The sequence below is a fragment of the Corvus cornix genome, chromosome 8, assembly GCF_000738735.6.
Source record: "Corvus cornix cornix isolate S_Up_H32 chromosome 8, ASM73873v5, whole genome shotgun sequence".
In the NCBI taxonomy this organism is placed as follows: Eukaryota; Metazoa; Chordata; class Aves; order Passeriformes; family Corvidae; genus Corvus; species Corvus cornix.
The window spans coordinates 27,269,487-27,288,368 of NC_046338.1; the positions used below are offsets into that span (position 1 = coordinate 27,269,487).

General features: G+C 43.6%; 1 protein-coding gene across 1 annotated transcript in view; it reads left to right on the top strand.

Annotated features, from left to right (window-relative positions):
• C8H1orf21 (chromosome 8 C1orf21 homolog) overlaps window positions 1-18,882 on the top strand; it is a 108,480-nt gene that overhangs the window by 64,203 nt on the left and 25,395 nt on the right. The window lies entirely within an intron of this gene.

Below are 18,882 nucleotides of genomic sequence, written 5' to 3' on the forward strand. Positions count from 1 at the left end.
GGTTTTCCCCCCTCCATGTGTAGGTCCAGAGGGGAAACATTAGCAGCAGATTCCAGTGGAACCATAACCATTATCACTAGTTGAGGATTTGCCTTTTGCCATTATTGGGTGGCTGTAGAAAAAGCCACTGTTTGGGATTTTTAAATTTTCATGAAGATGTGAGCTCCTGCAACCTGGCTACTTTATATTCCCTCTCCTAGACACACGTATCACACAACTGCAGGTGCACTCCTGTAGCAAATGGAGTTTATTTTGCTGTCCTATCCTGTGGCTGAGCAGCAGGCAACACGTTTTCTTCTTCAACCTCCAGATCAGCTGTTTGCTACCTGCAATTTTGCATTGCTGATGCTCCAGTGAGTTGTGCAACTTCAGCTTCGAGTGGGATTTAGAGGGTTTCTTAGAGGTTTTTAAGAGATTCTTGGGGTGTCCTGTGCAGGGCCAGGAGTTGGAGTCGGTGATCCCTGAGAGTCCCTTCCAACTCAGGATATTCTGTGATTCTACATTAGATTTTCGACTGGCCTTCAGCTGTAGTTAAATGAGAGTATTTGCAGAAGGTACAATGTCACTGGAATGACAGCAAGGAAGAGCTCAGGAAAGCTCAGGTCTGCTGGGGTGACACAGTTGCTGCAGCTCTATTCAAAACTAGCTCCAGCTATTTTGCACTTTGATTGGTGCCTGCTGTCTTGTAGCACCCAAGTGTTCACCTTATTAAATGTAGGAAGAGCACAGTGCTTCTTATTTTATTACTGGTGGGTCATGTTAGAAGGGAGCAGTGAGTTTGTTGGAAAATGTAACAATAAGGATTTGGAAGGCTGATGTAGCTCTTCTCTGTCATGTTTATCAGGAGGGAAAAAAAAAGGCAATAACACAAGAACGTCTTCAGCCAGACAGGATGGATATGCTTTAAAACAAAAACTGTCTTGACCACCAAAAAGGCTTTATTTTCCTTTTCCTCATCGTACTATAAGGAGATTACCTTGTCTGTAATATATGCAGCTTTTTAATCCTGGGAATCGTCAAGTCCTCATCACTCCTGGGTTTTTTAAAGGGGTCTCACTGTTCAAGTTCTCCTTAGTAAACATGTTTTAGTTCAATGCTTAGAAGATGGGTTAAGCTACCCATCACTCAGGCTTTAATTTCCTTAACATGTGAGAAGTTGGCAAGGACTTACATAATCCCGTCTTCTCATCAGCCATTTCCAGGCAACTGAAATTTTAGGAACAAGAAAAGGCGGTGGGAGAATGAACTGGCCCTTTTTCCTCCTCTCTTGTTTCTTAATCCCACATTTCTTTATTGTCACGGGGCTGCAAATTCACATCCCCTTCAGAAACACAGCCCAGATGAGATGTGTAACCTCAGTGTCTGGGAACTGCTCTGGGTGGGTTATCTTATCCCCTGATACTGATGCTTGAATTACGTTATTCAGATGCCATTGAATTTTTTGATCCCATTATCATCTCTGTTACTTTTTTAAGATATTTTGATGTCTTGCTTAAAAAAAAAAAATATCTCAGCTCAAGTGAAAATAAACCTGGTTCCCTTGTAGCTTAGGCTCTTTGATGTGCTGCCATCTCTGCCTTTGGTGCTGCAGTATTTCTGAGTCGGGGGAAAGAAGGTCACACATAGATAAAGAGAGTGGGAGGACATGGCAGTCACCAGGGGAACTGTCATTTCACACTGGGGTGCTGTGGTCCAGAGTCCCAGGCTTTGATTCTGCTTGGGGAAGAGCCAGAGAAGGGCTGGTGCAAATGTGGGTATCTCTGGGAGAGATGAGGCTCTGCCAGTGAATCACCACCTTCTGAGCTTCAACGTGAGGCTTAAGCAGGGCTCAAAACTTGAGCAGGTCTGGCACAGTAAAGCAGAAATGCTCCTAAGACGCAGTGCCAATGGGAATGGCTGTGCTAGGACTGTCTGCCAGGGGAAACACAGGATGCTCCATGGGAAGACATTTTCTGGTGGAATCAAAGTCCCCCTTGGATTAAAATGTAGGGGGGAAAAAAGAAAGTAAGAGAAGATAAACTAAGCTTGTTTTCCTGCCATTCCTTTGTATCCATAGGCCTCATTCACTTCTTTAGTCAGGTTGTTTCTCCAGTTCTCCACCTGCCGCTGTGATCTCTGCTCCTGGTTTCATTCCAGTACCTCTGACACCTTCCTGAGCATCTCCACCCTCAAAACGAAGCCAGAGTCGTTGTGCTTGAGCTGACAGTCCCACATCCTTGTAGCCTGCAGGATGGGAATGGGATGTAGCAGGATTAGGCGCTGGAGAGCTGGGGCTATGCTGGATGCTGTCACTGCAGCACATGCTTTGGTGGCTGCTCAGCGAAACCAGGGATGTTTGGTGTCAGATCAATGAAGAACTAGTAGATAGGTGAAAGAAGGAAATAATTTGTACTACGTATTATATGTGTTTTTAAATCACAAGTGTTGGTTTGTGCATATATATATATGCGCACACATGTGAGGAAACGTGGAAGCTGTGCTAATTTTCATGTGACGTGGTGCGTAGAAGGTCATGTGTGTGCTATTATTCCTGGAGGTAAATGAGCAGCTGGGATGGTTATTTGTGAGTTCAGAAGCAGAAGGGCTGGCTGGGATGGTTTATTGGGATCCTGGGCTTTGTCTCCATGCCCAGCTTGGTGCCAACGTGCCACATGTGGTGCTGAACTCCACCATGTGTTAAAATTAAATTTCAGCTCCCTATGACTCCACAGTGGCTCTACAAAACCTCTCCTGCCTTTCCTCACCTTCTTGGGGGAAGGTTTTAAGATAAGCCTTCTCCATAACAAAGGGAGTTTTACCAACATTGAGTTTGCCACTCAGCAGATCTGGATGGGGTTTTTTTGGCCCTAGGTATTAGCAAAAGGTAATGGTGGCTAATCACATGGATTTGTCACTTTGGAAAGCTAAAATGCCAAAACTCAGGCAGTATTAATATTTTACAAGCAGGTATGACTAAAATAAATAATGCATTAATAAACATCTATTAACTTTTTGTTTGGAAAGGACTGTTAGGCTGTACACCATCATGTTAAATATACAGAATACTATTATATAACAGCCTTTTTAATACTCTTAATTGGGCAAATTTAATTGTCCTCATTTCCATACTCTTGCAGCACTCCTGGCTTTCCCTTATAAAATATTACTGCCAGAAAAGGTAAAATGAGAAGGTGTGTGATATTCCTGCAGCTTAGCATGGCTTTGGCAAACTTCGGGAGCTGGATCAATTTTCCTCTGAATTGGGCTGTTATAATACAGATATCCCTGAAAATACCAAGTCCCTAAAGCTGCATTTCTTTTGTGCTGGGTGGTTTTCTTGATATTTATTGCAGTTCAGGTTTTGGATGTTCTTACAGCTTTCATTCATTCTTTTCTGGGCTGCACTGGCACAAAAGGCCACTTACTGGGATTTTTATAGTTTGTTATCCAAACCCCCAAAACAATTAGGTATAATCCTGTGTTTCATCCTGGAGCTCTGTAGTGAAATTGCATGTTAGAGCTTGAGATGAATTCCTGCTGGAGCTGGGAGAAAATTGCCTCTCTGTTGCTCTTGCTATCTCTCACTCCACCTTTAATAACAATGTTTTTGCTTTTTGTTCATTTTGTTCATTTACCCAATTTCCACAAATTTCCACTCCACTTACCTGCAAATGTAATTTTTGTCTCTCTTGAGCTTCTCAGCCCAGCTGCTGTTCTCCATTTATCACCCAGCTCCACATAACTTGGAACTGCAAACCCCCACCTCCGTGACTCTGTATTCAACACCAGTTATCATTTTCTGCAGTGATATGTTTAAAGTAGACAGTAATATCTGATAGATGAAGTGTGTGAAATTAAAAGCCTGTCAGAAAATACAGAAAGAAACATCTTAATAACTATATAATATGTAATATGTGAAAGGGAAGACCCCTATTTAAATGTATATATTATACACAAGATGTAAAGTGTGTGTTATAGATACATAAATCATAAATATTTGTGATGTGCAGTGCAAAGGTGTCGAATTCCACATCGATTTAGGAAAATACATTTAAATTCTATTACCAACCTGCTCAATCTAGGTGCTAAAAAAACTAAATAAAAAATAAATAAGCCACCAGTAAGTTTATTGGGGGTATTTGTGGTGTTTTCCTTTCTACAGATGTAAAATACCACAAGGGCAAATTTAAGCACGGAAATATAATTAATTTGGTACTTTAAAATACTTAAAGCCAGTGCTGCTTATTATTGCTAGGTAAGCTTTGAATTGCAGTGTTTTAAATGCATAACTGCATATTTATCTCAGCACTGGTGCAGTACATTGGTGAAAAGCTTTGTAAAAACTGAAGTTAGCATGTATTAATGCATATTCCAGTGTGAAGATATCTGGCTCTAATGTCCTAATTATTTATTTTAAACCATTGTGCTGTGGCAGTGTTTCAGAACACACAATGTCACGATTGAACTTGCTCATGCTCTGCTTGTAAGGGGAAGGAAACCAGAAATGCCCGAGAGCCTTCAAGCCCTTCGAAAGAAGAGGTTTTTCTGGGTTTTGTCTATCCTGAAGAGTTTGGTTGTGTTAAATCCTGTGCTGGCCCCTCGTTTGCTTTCCTTGCTGTGTGTGACGTTCTCCAGGAGCCCCATTCCACCAGCACAGGGTCAGCTCCAGTACAAGTGTTGGGAAAACTTCACCCTGTTGGTTTATTATCCACTGTAAATGACAGAGATATATATATATATATATATATATATATATATATATATATTCTTTATATAAAGAAGAGGCTATTAATTTCTCTGCCTCTTGGCCCCCCCCCCCCCATTTTCCCTTCTGCTTTGAGATCACAGAATCCCAGGTTGGTTTAGGTTGAAATGACCTTAAAGCTCATCCAGTGCCCCCTGCCATGGGCAGGGACACCTTCCACTATCCCAGCTTGCTCCAAGCCCTGTCCAAGCTGGCCTTGGGCACTTCCAGAGATGGGGCAGCCAGGGCCTCACCACCCTCCCAGGGAGGAGATTCTGCTCAGTATCTCACCCAACCCTGCCCCTCTGTGAGTTTGAAGCCATTCCCCCTTGTCCTGTCACTCCAGGCCCTTGTCCAAATTCCCTCTCCAGCTCTCTTGTAGCCTATTTAGGTACAGGATACCAGTACATTTAGTAGCATATACGTACTGGTGTAAAGCCTCAGCTTTATGAAATACTTGGAGATGTTGTTGGTTCTTGTGCTGGAATCCAGGCAGGACGAAACCTACAAAAACACACAGCAAAATGCAGCTTGGGTCATTGTGGGAGGGGAAAAAGAAATTGAGATGCCCTTTTTCTCCTGGGCCATAGGAGTGCTAAAAGGACAAAGTGAGCATCACTAGGTGTGCATGGAGATGAGATAATGTGCTGTTCATCCATACAGCTCCTGTGCTGCTGGGAGCGAGAGCAGGGAACGGAGGGCTCCAAGGCCAGCCTGCTCTCCCACAGGTTTTCCCGCAGGGACAGGCATCCACTTTGCCCAGATGCTGTGTCAGCCAAACCCCAGGGCCCGCGGCAGCTCTGTGGGAACAGGTCCCACAAGTTCCTCTCAGCCCAGCATGGAGCTGCTCCACATCTGGACTCTCCTCCCTCCACTTGAAGAAACAAACCACAAACAAAAGCTGCTGCTACAAAAATGCAGCTACAAAATCAGTGAGTAAAGGGAAGCCAGGGATTAAAATTCAAAAGTAGGTGAAGGAGGGAGGGGTATAATACCAAGCTCCTTCTGCCCGAGGTGGCAGGGTTCACGCTGGGATAAAGGAGGTGGGTGGGCTGGGAACCCCTGGTCCCCTGCCCCAGGCACCTGCAAGGGCAAAGGTGGGGCTTCCTCCAGGCAGAGCCTCTCTGAGCAGCACCGGGACAGAGGGCAAAGCAGGGGCTGGGCACCACTTGGGGAAGGTGCATTCCAGATCCATGGAGATACCTTTATCGTTCTGGATGCCTGGTATCCCATCCCTGGAAGTGTCCAAGGCTAGGTTGGATGGGGCTTGGAGCAAGCTGGGATAGTGGAAGGTGTCCCTGCCCATGGCAGGGAGTGGCACTGGATGGGCTTTAAGGTCCTGTCCAACCCAAACTTTTGTAGGATACTAAGAGGAATTTTGCACTCTACTTGTATAAGATGATACCTAGAAAATCCCGTGGGAATAGATATTATTTTCCTCGAGTCTTTGTTGACATGGCCTGGGTTGGCACATTTTACACGGCATGCCATCCGAGGTTCCCTTTCTCAGAGAAATGAGAATTACACAATCATCCTCTGGATTTTTTTTTTTCCTCCAAAGTCTGAGATCCTAAATGAATGGTGCCCTATCACTATCAGTACTAAGTAACTACAGCATTTCGATTTTCATAACCCAGCCTCTCCAGTGTTTTTTCAGCTGAAATAGAAGTGCACAGAAATGACATTATTACTGGAGCCAGTTATTTTAAATGCTGTGCAATTAGCTCATTTCCATATTGCCCATTTAGTTTCAAATTTGCATTGATATTCTTCAAAGAATGGTTTCTCGTAATGAATTTATGACAGTTTTAGCTCATTCCACTTACGGGTCAGTGCGTATTATATAGACATCAAAGTAAATGATTGCACTGGGTATTAATATTCTTTTTCTTCTGGATTCCATTAAAGTGGTTCTGGTGAAGAAGTATTCATTTTTCCTCCAATATTTAATTTTTAAAATGTAGAAGATAAGTGAATACTATTAATAAATATTTTTAGCAAGTCAGAAAATCATATAAAAATTATTGTGCTCCAGGTGCATTTCTTCAGACCAGACCTTATTTCCTTCTTTCCCCTTTGTTGAATAAATCTGCACAGTGCCCTATGGAGGTGGAATGATATGAGTTTTCAAGCTCTTGGTGAAAGTGATTTTAAAGTAGAAAGCTTAAAAATATATAATTATATTTCTTTCAAAGTGTATTAAAATAATGGTGTCCAGAAGCAACATGTAATTGCAGGCTTGATGTGGAGAAAATGTAGCAGTGATGGGCAGCTCTCAGGAACACGGTTCAGGACCAGCCCACGTTGTTCGTGGAAACAATTCTTGCAAATCCTGCAGAGGCGTTCCCACTGTCACTTGTGGAAGCAGGTGATTTTCCATACAGGTTATGTTGTTTCCATGCCTGTATAATTTGAACAGGTGAGTTTCTGCCTGGGATTTCCACACCCCCCCCCCGGGAAAGCTGATGCTGCTGAGGAGAATGGACACAGAGCTGTTGGTGAAACAGAGGAGTCAGCAGTCATGGCAAGGTGGCACGTTCTTGATTTAAGAGTTTCTTCCATGATTGTGAGGACTGGGAACCTTCAGATTCTTTTTTATTCTTCTTGTTTTTTTTTTTTAAAGAACTTGAGTGTCTCCACACTTGCAGAACTGAAGCTTTAAGAAAGATGAGCTGTAGGATTTTGCAAGTTGTCATCGAGAGAAGCTCTCTGTATCTTCTGTTTTGGTCGTTGCTATTCAGCAATTGCCTATTAGGTGTTAATTATTAACTCTGCTGTTTTGGAACAGAGGATAAGGCAAGATACAGGCAGAATGGAACACGTAGAAATACCTAAAATCATCAGAAGTCACTGATAGAGACTAAAGCTGTAAATCCAGGCAGCTGCTATGGCCTGAGAGTTCCAGTTTGGGGTACTCCTGACCACAGGTGAGCTGTGATCTCCTGACCTCCTTGTGATAGTGGCAAAGTAATTCAGCCTTCTATCTGTTCACATTTAATTATAGATATTATGTGGGTCTGCTCACACTTTCTTTTCAGAGACTCCTTGAGTCAAGGTGGTTGTGGAGGAAATGTAGGGCCCAGGATTTCCATATCTAGTGAGGTGCTAATTTCAAACTGTTGTAGAATATGGAGATAACAACAAATTCATCCATAGGTACTTCATTAGATGTTTACCCGTGCAGCCTTTGTGATCTCTCAGGTTTAGTCTGAATACAGTACTGCATGTGGTAAAGAGGGGGGAGGGATGTGCCATTTTAGACCCCAGACCAATACAGATGTGGTGCCTGGGGAGGTGGTTAGTGGCGGCCTTGGCAGTGCTGGGTCAATGGTTGGACTAGTGATCTTAGAAGGATTTTCCAACCTTTGTGATTCTATGAATTTATTAATTTTGATGTATTGGAGCTGAGGTGAAGCCCTTGGAGGGGTGTGACTTTTAGGGCTGGTTTCAGGCAGATCCTTCGTACAATCAATGTGTTTTGGCTGAAGCTTGTTTATACTGCAGGGATTTTTTTCAATAGAAAGTGTTTTCTTCTCAAAACTTTCCTAACCAATACCTTTGAAGAACAGTTAAAGGAGGTGAACTTGAAGCTGGTCAGATGAAAAATGTGAAGATCTCCGGCATCCAGTTTTGGAGATTTAACCATAAAATCTCAGAAGATTTGGGTTGGAAGGCACCTTAAAGCAGTCCAGAGCCCAAGGAGGAATGTGCGTTAGTGGGAGTTAAGTGACCATCCCAGGAAGAGGCTGGAGGGGTAAAGGAGGAAGGGAAAAACATGACAGGAAAGGGAAAAAGGAGCAGAAGCACCACAAGGAGAGGTGAGAAGAGACTCAGAGGGCTCTCTGCAGCCCTGAACTTCTCTTCTTGCCATGAACAGCACATGAGAGCAGCGTGTTGTGTAATCCAGAGCTGTCATTATTTGACAAACGATTTTCTAACTTATTTTTTCAAACCAACGTTTTCAGCTTTGAATTTTTTAAAAGCCCTGTTGCTCTTCTGTTCTGGGATTAGAAAATCAGAAGCTCCCAGTCCACTTCGTACCATTCTTGTTTTGAAATAACTTGGATTTTTTTACACCAAAAATGCCATTTTTGTCCAGAATCCAGTCCACATGAGCCTTTCTTCATCACCTAAATTATTTTTAGCTTGGTGTTTTCCCCCATTCATCCTGGTTATTTAGTAAGAAATGTTAAAAAATACCTTTACAGGCAACATAAACTAGAAGATCCAAGAGTGAGGAGTAGTCCCAGGAGCACAAGTGGTAGCAGAGAGCACTGGTTATTTAACTAAGCTTCAAGTAGACAATGTCTGTTGTACTGCATGAGCCTGAAATGTTACTTTCCTGTTTCACTAGTCACTACTTTGGTTAGGTTTCCACCTGTTAGGCAATTCTGTGCTCACATCATCCTTGAGCAGGAACATTCCCACCACTGCAGCCAGAGTTTTGTGTTTGCTTGCTCCATATTTTGGTTGTGCTTCACCGCTAGATGTGAGCAAAGGTGGGAAATGTTTCACATTTGTTGTGGAGAAAATGGCGTTTTGCTCAAAATTACTTGAAACTATGGTGAACATTTTTGAGTGGATTTCTTTTCTTCTTAATTCTTCCAGGGAAATGCAGGGGCTGGGCTACCCAGGCCTAGGCTTTTTGGGATGTGAGGGCACACGTGGGCAGGAAAGATCTTGATTTAATGGTGTCTTCTCCAGAGAAAGGGAAAGAGAGCTGGACACGGCTGCTGGGGAGGCTCATTAGCTGCATGAATGGGTCCTTTAGCTCTTTAGCCTTAATTGCTGTGTGCTCAGGGTAACAGAATTGGCAAATCCAGGTTTCCCAAGGAGCTGGCCTCCCTCACCTGTGTGCACGTCCTGGGAGTGCTGGGAAGGGCACAGCACCCTCACCTGTGCCCTGCCCAAGGGGCTCTGTGCTGCTGGGGTGCTGTGCAGCCATGGGGTGACCCTCAGGGAGCAGGTGAGTGAACCAAGAGGGGGGGATTTATCCCTGGTGGTGGATTAAAGCAGGATGGGTGTAACCTCTGCTCATGGGTGCGGAGACTGATGACATTCCTGGTGTTCTTGGGGTGTTGCTGGTGCCCTGTACAGCCCTCCCCCCCTCCCCAGGACAAAGGAGCTGGGCTGCTTCCAGCTGAACTAGAAGTGCTTCAGCCACCTCCAGGAATAAAACAGTGAGTGTATTCATCCATCTGCATTGTGTATTCCTACACCAGGGCTGGAAGGGACTCAGCCTCATCTGTTTTTCACTGTAATTTAGCTTTTGGACTTTGGTTGTTTCCCTTTGATTTTGTGGCTAGCCAAGACCAGCTGCTCTGCAGGCAGCTGGGAGACTCAAATGTGTGTTGGAAGGGATTTCTGCATTTCAGCTGGTGGAAAGAAGAGTAAGAAATTGGACTGGGAGAAGGGAAAACAATGTAAGATTATAACCTTCAAGAGTTCAGGATTTTTTTAAGCAAGAAAAAGTCGAGGACAGAAAGAAAACCCCTATGGAAATAAGTTTATGCCAGTAAAGGCAAGTACTTCGATATTCTGAACAAGCTGAGCCTATAATTCAGACTCTTGTGCATACTGAGTTTGGAATTACATGTAGGTATGTTAAAAAATCTCCTGAATAATTAATGAATAATTTCTAATGGAAAGCAGTGGTTTATACAGATACTAAAGTAATACTGACCTAAGTTAATATGCAGCTTCATATTTGTTCCAACTGGGAAGAAAACCCTTTTTTTTGCTTTAGATTGTTTGTTCCTTGCTCCTGGAAGAAGCAGCGTTGGAGCTCAGACAGAGCTCTCAGTGCTCTGCTTTCATCTCCCACACTTGGTCTGTGTGGACCATGTGCTTCTCTATCTAATATGTAATCTTTCCATGGGATACCATCAAAGACCCGCAGCTTTAAAAAAAAGATTCAAGCCAACAGATAATCTCTGCATGGGAACACAAAGCCAGTGCTTCTTAATAAGGTGATCATATTATAATTGTGTGTGTGTGTGTATTTAAATGTAGTTTGTATTGCAGCAGCACCTGAAGGCAAGTGTTGGGAATCAGAAGCAGCTGCTCTACCTGCAAAAACAGCAAGAATGGGCTCACATATTACCAATTTTTCTCCAAAATTTCATCCAAACGAGTACTTTTATTCTGAAATCCTTGTACTTCCAGGAGAGTGACCGGGGGGGGGAGTGTCCAAAACCCAGTGTGTTAAAAAAGGCCCAACCTGGTGAGGGGAAGTTATGTCACAGAGGGGTCAATGCTGTCCTCTTCCCCTGCTATGGGCTTACAAGAGAGAGGGACCTGAGACAAGGGTCTGGAGTGAGAAAACTGAGGGGGAATGGCCTTTAACTGCAAGAGGGCAGCATCAGATTGGATATTGGGAAGAAATTCTTCCCTGGCACAGGTTGCCCAGAGAAGCTGTGGCTGCCCCATCCCTGGAAGTGTCCAAGGCGAGGCTGGATGGGCCTTGGAGCAACCTGGGACAGTGGAAGGTGTCCCTGCCCATGGCAGGAGGTGGAATGAGATGGATTTTAAGGTGCCTTCCAACCCAAACTCTTTGATTCTGTGGATATTTGGATGTTGGGCTCTGTGGTGTGGAGGGGCAGTTTGGGTGGGAGTGGGAGGGAGTGCCATCAGCCTGCCCGTTTTCCCTTGGTTTTCTCCGTTCCTTTAGCCTTTCAAAGAACAAAGCTGCTGTGAGAGAGAGGAGGGACAGATTAGGCTGTCAGGTATGACGGAACCCAGAGGATGATTTGGTTGGAGCAATGCTGGTAGTGTGGCACTTCTGCTGAAATGCTGTGCGTTGGCCAGATCACCCTTTCCTTTTTATGGAATCATGGAATCACAGACTGGTTCAGGTGAGAAGGTACCTTAAAGATTGTAGAGTTCTACCCCCTGCCATGGGCAGGGACACCTTCCACTATCCCAGGTTGCTCCAAGTCCCGTCCAGCCTGGACACTTCCAGGGATGGGGTGTCAGGCAGCTTCTCTGGCATCAGCAACTTCTTTGTAGACTTGCAGAGCACACCCTTAGCCAAGCAAACACCTGAGCTAGGCATGGGAAGTCTCAGCCCTTTCCGGTGACTGCTGGGGCTCTGAAATAACCAGCTTCAAGTTGCTTCATAGTGTCTTAAGAGTGAGTCAAGGTCAAAATGTGCCTTATTTTTTTTCATAAGGGCTTGGCTGCATGCACAAGTTTAGCAGCTTGTGTATTTGTGGGACTTGTTGCTTCTGGAGATCTCCTGGCTCTCTAAGTCACTGCGTCCTGCCCAGCTTTTCCAAAGATTAACATCCATATGAGAACGCTCTGAAATGTTTACGCTCATTTCCTTCCTGGGAAAACATTCAGCACTGAAACAGGGCTTGGGTGATGGCAGATGTGAGGAGACGGTGGCACATCTTTCCAGAGTACAGCACGTTCTTAGCTGGTTGTGTATGGACTTTTCTGCATCTTCTTTTCCTTTTCTTCATTAAAAAAGCAAGCAGAAATCTCTTCCTGAGCTGAAGGCATCTCTCAGCCTCGCAGCAAACCCATCCCGGGGCTGGCCACTGGCCAAGCCATCGCTCGCCGCAACCTGCACACCATGTAACTCCTCTAAGAATAGCCCTGGTGCTCTTTAAGAAAAAAAACCAACATCAAAAAAAGACTATTTTAGCAATGTATTATCTTCATCCCTTCTGTAAAGCAGCGGAGTTTGGAGGGGGTTTTTCCCCCCCACACCCATGTCTGTTGTTCCTCCCGCAATGAGCTGTTGCTAATGCCGAGAAATATTTTTGGACTTAATGCAGTGAGTCAGGGCTTAGCCGTAAATTGGTCATGGGATGGAAGGGATTCAGATTGTCTGTTACCCAGGGTCTGGTTTCAGCCATTTCAGAAACATGAGCAATTTCTCAACTGACGGTAATTAGACTCATAACTCTCTCTGAGATGATCTAAGGCAAGGATTAATTATAAAAGTTTCTCGGTGTTAGAACATGTTTCTTTAGTTAAAGTTTGGCATGCTTTCATTTTACGATGAGCATGAAAGAATGTTCCTCTGCTTAAAATCTCTAAATACACCATTCTGTCATGCTATGTAAATACCCATATTTGTGAATGTATCTAAACAAATCTGTTAAATGGGAAAAACACATAAAAGGCCCGTGCGCCAAGAGGCGATTCAAGGGCTCATGGAGTGGACTTGCATATTCCTTGTGGGCCTGGCTGGGTTTTGGAAGCTGTTCTGGCTCTACTTGATTTCTCAAATAAACAAACTATAGTGGTTTTTTCTATCTTCATTAAAAAATAAGTAACCTAGGTGCCCTGATGTGCTTGTCCTTTTGTCTCCATAGACAGGGGCTTTGCCAGGGCCAGCTCACTGGGTTCTTGATGGAGCTGGGGATCCAGTAGTCCCATGTTAAACCACCTCCTTTGGCTGTATTGCCTTAAAAAAGTCTCTAAAATTGTGAGATGTGAAAAGAGCCAGTTCACATCAGCCTCATCAGGTTTGCCTTTTAGAAAACCTAAATAAAAGTGGTTGGGTGGGATTATGGAAGGCTTGGCTTGACTTGATGGCATAGATTCACAAAAGGCTAGATGGGATAACACATCTTCTCTATGTTCCTTATTTTCCTGGGAATAAATTCCAGCCGATTCTCACAGCATAACAGCAGAGTATTCCCGGTTAATGTTTGAAAAACTTGTCCAGGTTTTCATTTTGTTCACTTTTTTACTTCATAAACCTATTTTCTTACGATTAAGTCACATAGCCAAATAGTGATGTCATTTTTTCACTATCCTACTTCTGTGAGTACTTTAAAAGAGAAGAGATCCAAATCTGGCTTCTTGGCTGCTGTGTTTGAAGTCTTTTTTTCTAGAAAAACATTGCATTAGCCTGTCCTTAAGCTCCGGGAACAGAAAATTGTTGGGGGGTTTTTGCTTGTAATAAATTTAGACTTAGATTCATATCATAGGTTAATGTTTTTAATAACCTGACACTCCAGATCTCCCTCTCTTTATGGCCTGCACTTACGACTCCTGCATTATGGATGCTGATGATTACTATGAGAATATAAGTTATTGAATTGATTTTATGATGGTGGCATAGAGCATGAAACTGAGTTCACTTAAGGAAATAAAATGAGGCAAACAGACTAAAATATTAACAAAGTGTTTTGTGTCATGGTGGGTGATTTGTAATTCATTGAAATTCTTTTGTGAAGTGGTGCTCCAGCATCACACGCCCTCCAGTCCTCAGTGTCCCCAGTCACAGCCCAATTACCTTAGAGATGAAATGTATTGGATCCACTTTGAGTTTACAAGTGGTGACAGATTAATTTGGAAAGACAGATTGCAAACATGCATCATGGCCCCAGTCTGAGTCCTAGTAAAGTGATGTATGGCTGGTGCAGAATGATAAAAATTCATATCAGGGGAACAGCTTAATTAACTACTCTTGATTAAAGTAGTACAGTATGTGAATTTAATAGCTTGTCTTCAGAAGCAGAATGTGGAATCACTTATTACTTTGGTGTATCTTGCTGGCAAATAGGGAGCTGCCAGCGGTTCTTCGTGATTAATTGAGTTTAGAGGAACTTAACACTGGGGTGGGAGATACCAAATAATTATTCTGCTCTTGCCTCAAGCTCATTGCCTTACATGAATGAAGAAGTTGTCAGGAACAAAGTTGTGGGAGTGGACTAGGAAAAGGATCAAGAGCTGAAATAGGATTGATAGCCGGGAGTAGGATTGGTAGAGAAGGGAAGGCATGTTGGGATTGTGAAGGATACAGTGCAAGGACTGGAGTGCTGCCATCAAACTGTTAGTTAAACACATTGCCATCCAGATCCCCGCATTACTGGTCCACTTGTGTGTCCTCGTGGTCCTTGGGATGGTTGTAGGTATGGAGAGCAGGAGAACATTGTGTCTCACTGCTGTCACCTTGGAGGCTGAGGAGCTCTAGTTCATGGAGTATTTTCTCTCCTCCATGTGGCGTTGTCATCATTCTTGTTCTTTGAGACCTTCCTGGTGCCTGTAGCCAAGTCACGTATTCCGCAGCCATCCCAGCTTCTAAATGCATCAGGACGAGGCCTGGCTTGGTTGCAGGAGGAGGATACTGATGGCTGGTGTCCAGTATGCTTCTAGATCCTGTCCAGCAGAGCTGCTGCATAAGCTAGTGCTTCCATGTTGATTGTTTTATTACTGATATATCAATATATTATTGTATCCTGTTGGTTATTCCTGCCAGTGCACTACCTAGGACACTGTTGGAATGATTTCCTGACGTTTTCAGGACATCTCTCCCAAATTGTCAAGATAACTTTGAATCCTGCAAAACCGAGTCTTTCCTGGCTTGGTGCTCTCTGTGGTTTTGGAAAGCAGTTGTAGTCTCCAATTCATTACTATTCATCATCCCAGTCCTTAGTGAAAATCCAGCTCCAGGACAGATACCAGCAAAATCCTACTTGATGTATTCCTCCACTTGAACAATGTTGTATTGTGAAGTGCCTTCTTCTCAGCCAGCTTTGCACTTTGGTATTAGTCAAAGCTTAGATTCAGCCTCTCTGATCAATTAGCGCAGATGTGTAAGTAGTGAACTTTTGACATCATTATATTATGTCAAAATGAGCTTGGAGAAGGGTTTTCTCATCCTCTTTAAAACAGTACACAAATCCTGCTTTACATTTCTTTCAGAGTCAGTACCTTCAATATATTTACACGTGAACTCATCTGAAGAACTTTCCTGATTCCAATCATTGACACTTTTCAGGGCATTTTTTCACTTTAAATAGGTGGTAAATATTCTAGTTGGACAGCTGAGCATTGCTGCTGCTTTACAGTAGGGTGGGTGAAAACAGGATCTTAGAGCAGCCATCCTGGCTTGGAGGCTGGGCGTCTGCACACATGTGACTGAGCCAAGATGCATTTGGGTTTGCTCCTAATTTTTTCCTGATCCAAGATGAAGAAATAGGGTTCCTAATGTTTTCCTAATTTGTTAGGTTTGTACATGGGATTTACCTTGGCTAGTGTTACTGAATGTCTGGGTTCTGAAATACACAGCAAAGAGGTTTCCTTGAGAGAAACTCATTCCCGCTGGTGTCCTTCTCCTGGGAGCAGGGCTTACTGCAACAGGTGGGCTGGCTGAAATGAGTAGGACAGCCTGTGGCTGAAGATACTGTACTCTACAGTAAAGAAATATAAACCCCAAACTTCTTAAGGGCATGTCTGTGTCAACACATTTCGCTTGGAGATACACGTGTTGCAGAAGCTGCTGCTGCAATTACACCTCATTATAAGACACCTTGTTTTGTATTTTATGAGTGCTTTGAAAAAATTAGCTAAGTCCATTAATAATGTGGCCAGTGAACTCAAATTGCCTGACGATGCTGTTCTATGCACACAGTGGAAAAATCGATCAATTTAATCCAAGGTAAAGCCGTCTGGTTCTCCAGAGGAGGAGGCTGCCTTGGTTGCTGAGGGCTGGAAATCATTGCCTCACACTAATTGAGTAACATCCAGCAGTTGTGAGGCTGAATCTTCCAGACTGGTTTGACTCACAGGGGCTGAGTATCTAAATGAAGTGTATTTGTCATGCTGCAGTCCTACAGGATTAAGAGTGCTTGGATTCATTTGATCTGATGCATTCCAACAATATTAAATAAGTTCATTTTTTATTGTCCTTTGCGCCTTGTATTTTTCTGGCTGTAGAAGTCCAGCATCTTACTTTTTGGAAACTGAGCTGTGATACGACAAATATTTCTGGCCAGTATTTGTAGCTCTGGCAGGGCTTGAAGAATTCTTGGCTGGTTTTTCCAGTTGGCTGATAGCTGAGACCAAATATAACAAGAAGCAGAATGCTGCATGTAGAATTAAATCATATTACTAGTTATTATATTATTTTTCTTGTCTCAAAATTATTCACTGTACTCTGGTTTTTGTGATAAATAGCAACTCTACAGTGTTTAAATCAATTCTTCGATGTTAAAGAATTTTAAACAACACTTTGAGAGATCTTTTCGTCTTTCAGCAAGATAATTATGCTGCAAAATTTGCTTTCCTAATTAATTTGGGAAGTCCAGTTTATTGAATGTTTGGGATGAAGGACTTATTCCTGATATATCTGTGGTTTCTCCTGTGCAGTCTTCTTTGTTTAGTGTCAGACCTGAATCAAATGGCTATGAATTGTGGCTGTCCCACCCCTGGAAGTGTCCAAGTTGGATGGGGCGTGGAGCAGCCTGGGCCTAGTGGAAGGTGTCCCTGCCCATGGCAGGGGGTGGGATGGAATGGGCTTTAAGGTCCCTTCTGACCCAAACGACTCCATGATTCCAAATTGACTGTGAAGTTGCGGTCTTAATGAGAGAAGGACCTGCTGAAAGGAAAATACCTTTAGATCTTGAAAAATATTCTCAGAACATGTATTGTGTTATTAATGTTGGCCAGAGTTTCTGGTCAGTTCAGGAGAGCATGTGCTGAGTGTCTGTGGTTATGGCTGTGCAGTTGCCCCGGGGCCCAACATGCCTAATATTAATATTAATTGAAAGCGATTTTAAGCCCCAGGAATTTGGGGCTTAAACAAACTCTGAATTTGAGGATTATGAACAGACTACCTGATCATCTAAGCGTTTGTCTTTCCGAATAAGCCTTGACAACATCCTGAGCGTTCCCCACACCCCAGATGCAGAGTGAGCTGCTTGATGTGCCCTTTCAGAAGTGAGGGGATGGGAGAGAGAGCTGAGAACCGTCCCAGCTGGGGCTGGGTGATCACAGATCGCTCACTTGGTGCTGCCAAGCAGCAGGAAAGTCCATGGGAGGGCTGGAGAAGAGAGTCCATGGGTACAAGAGCTCAGGTTTGAGGCAGGAACTCGGGTGAACAGCACATGGCAAGGCCTTGCAGTGGCTGAGGCAAAGCAGCAAGCCCTGTGCATAGTAACAGAGAGGCTTTAATGATCGTAGAACTTAATTAGGACGGTGCGGTGTTACCACCTGCTTATTTATAGCTATAAGTTTAGGCCATGTGTGACTCTTCATTTAGAAGAAAGGAGTACAGGAGCCTTGGCTGAAAGAGCACATTTCCTTCTGCTCATTACACTCAGATGATTGCTGTTGTTTAAGTGAAGTTTAAACATCATAAGATGTGCGTGCCCTCATCTTGAGATCTGCTCTTTGCCCTTCCTTCCTCTGCTGAAGGTCATTTCACCAATTTTGCCAATAGCACAGGATGCTCTTCCTGTGGTGGGTTGTTCGCCCATCTTCCCCCTTGGCTTTCCCTCCCCACAGGCCTTACCCAGCTGTTCTAAACAGAATCCTTCCAGCATGGAGTCATTCCTGTTATCATCATGTTTAATAGCTGCAAGGTAAGTCTTCAGCTCATGCTGGAAGAGTTGTGCAGGCCGTGATTCAGGAGAGCAGTGAATGGGCCTGTGCACCATTGACCTGCAGGGGATTTAGGCACCTCTGTGACACGAAATGGGTCCTTGAAGGGGATTTAGGCACCTCCATGACATGAAATGGGCCTTTAAGTGGTTTGCAGATCCAGGAGCAAAGTGTCCCCAGGTTGAAGTTTACATCAGGACAACTATTACCAGTGAATTTAGGCACATGTCTTGTTATGGGCATACTCCATCGCATCCTGAAGCCTCGGTGATGTGAAGGCTGTGTTCTTCATGAGGAGTCAGGGAATTAGAGCAGTTCTCTATTTCACTGGTGGGGGAAACACATGATCCTGACACACATTTCGTGCCTCAGTTTGTTTCAAAACTGCTTTTGCAATCCTTCAGGTTGGGAAGTTCGGGTTTGTCAGATTGTTAGATTTGGCTGCTAAGTGCCAAGCGTTTCCAGTTTTCTTTGTAAAGTTATATGATCTGTTTGTTGGTGTTTCTGATAGAGTTGAAGAACCTGCTGGAAGGTCAAGTGTGCTCCTTGATGGGTCTTGATGTTCTGGGTTTGGTAGGTTGCTAGTCTGGTTTTAAGAGTTTATGAAGTGTGAGACACAGAAAGGCCAAGTGAGGGATTCACATCATGGGTCTCTGCTGTGGGTTGTTCAAAAGGTGAAAGTTTTGACAGAATGAATGATCTAACCTATGTTCTCTGCTTGAACATAGCTACAGGATCTCCAGAGAGCCTCGATCGCTATCTCTGCTGCTCTTCAATTTGCAGAGAGATGAACAAGTGAGAACTATTAAACA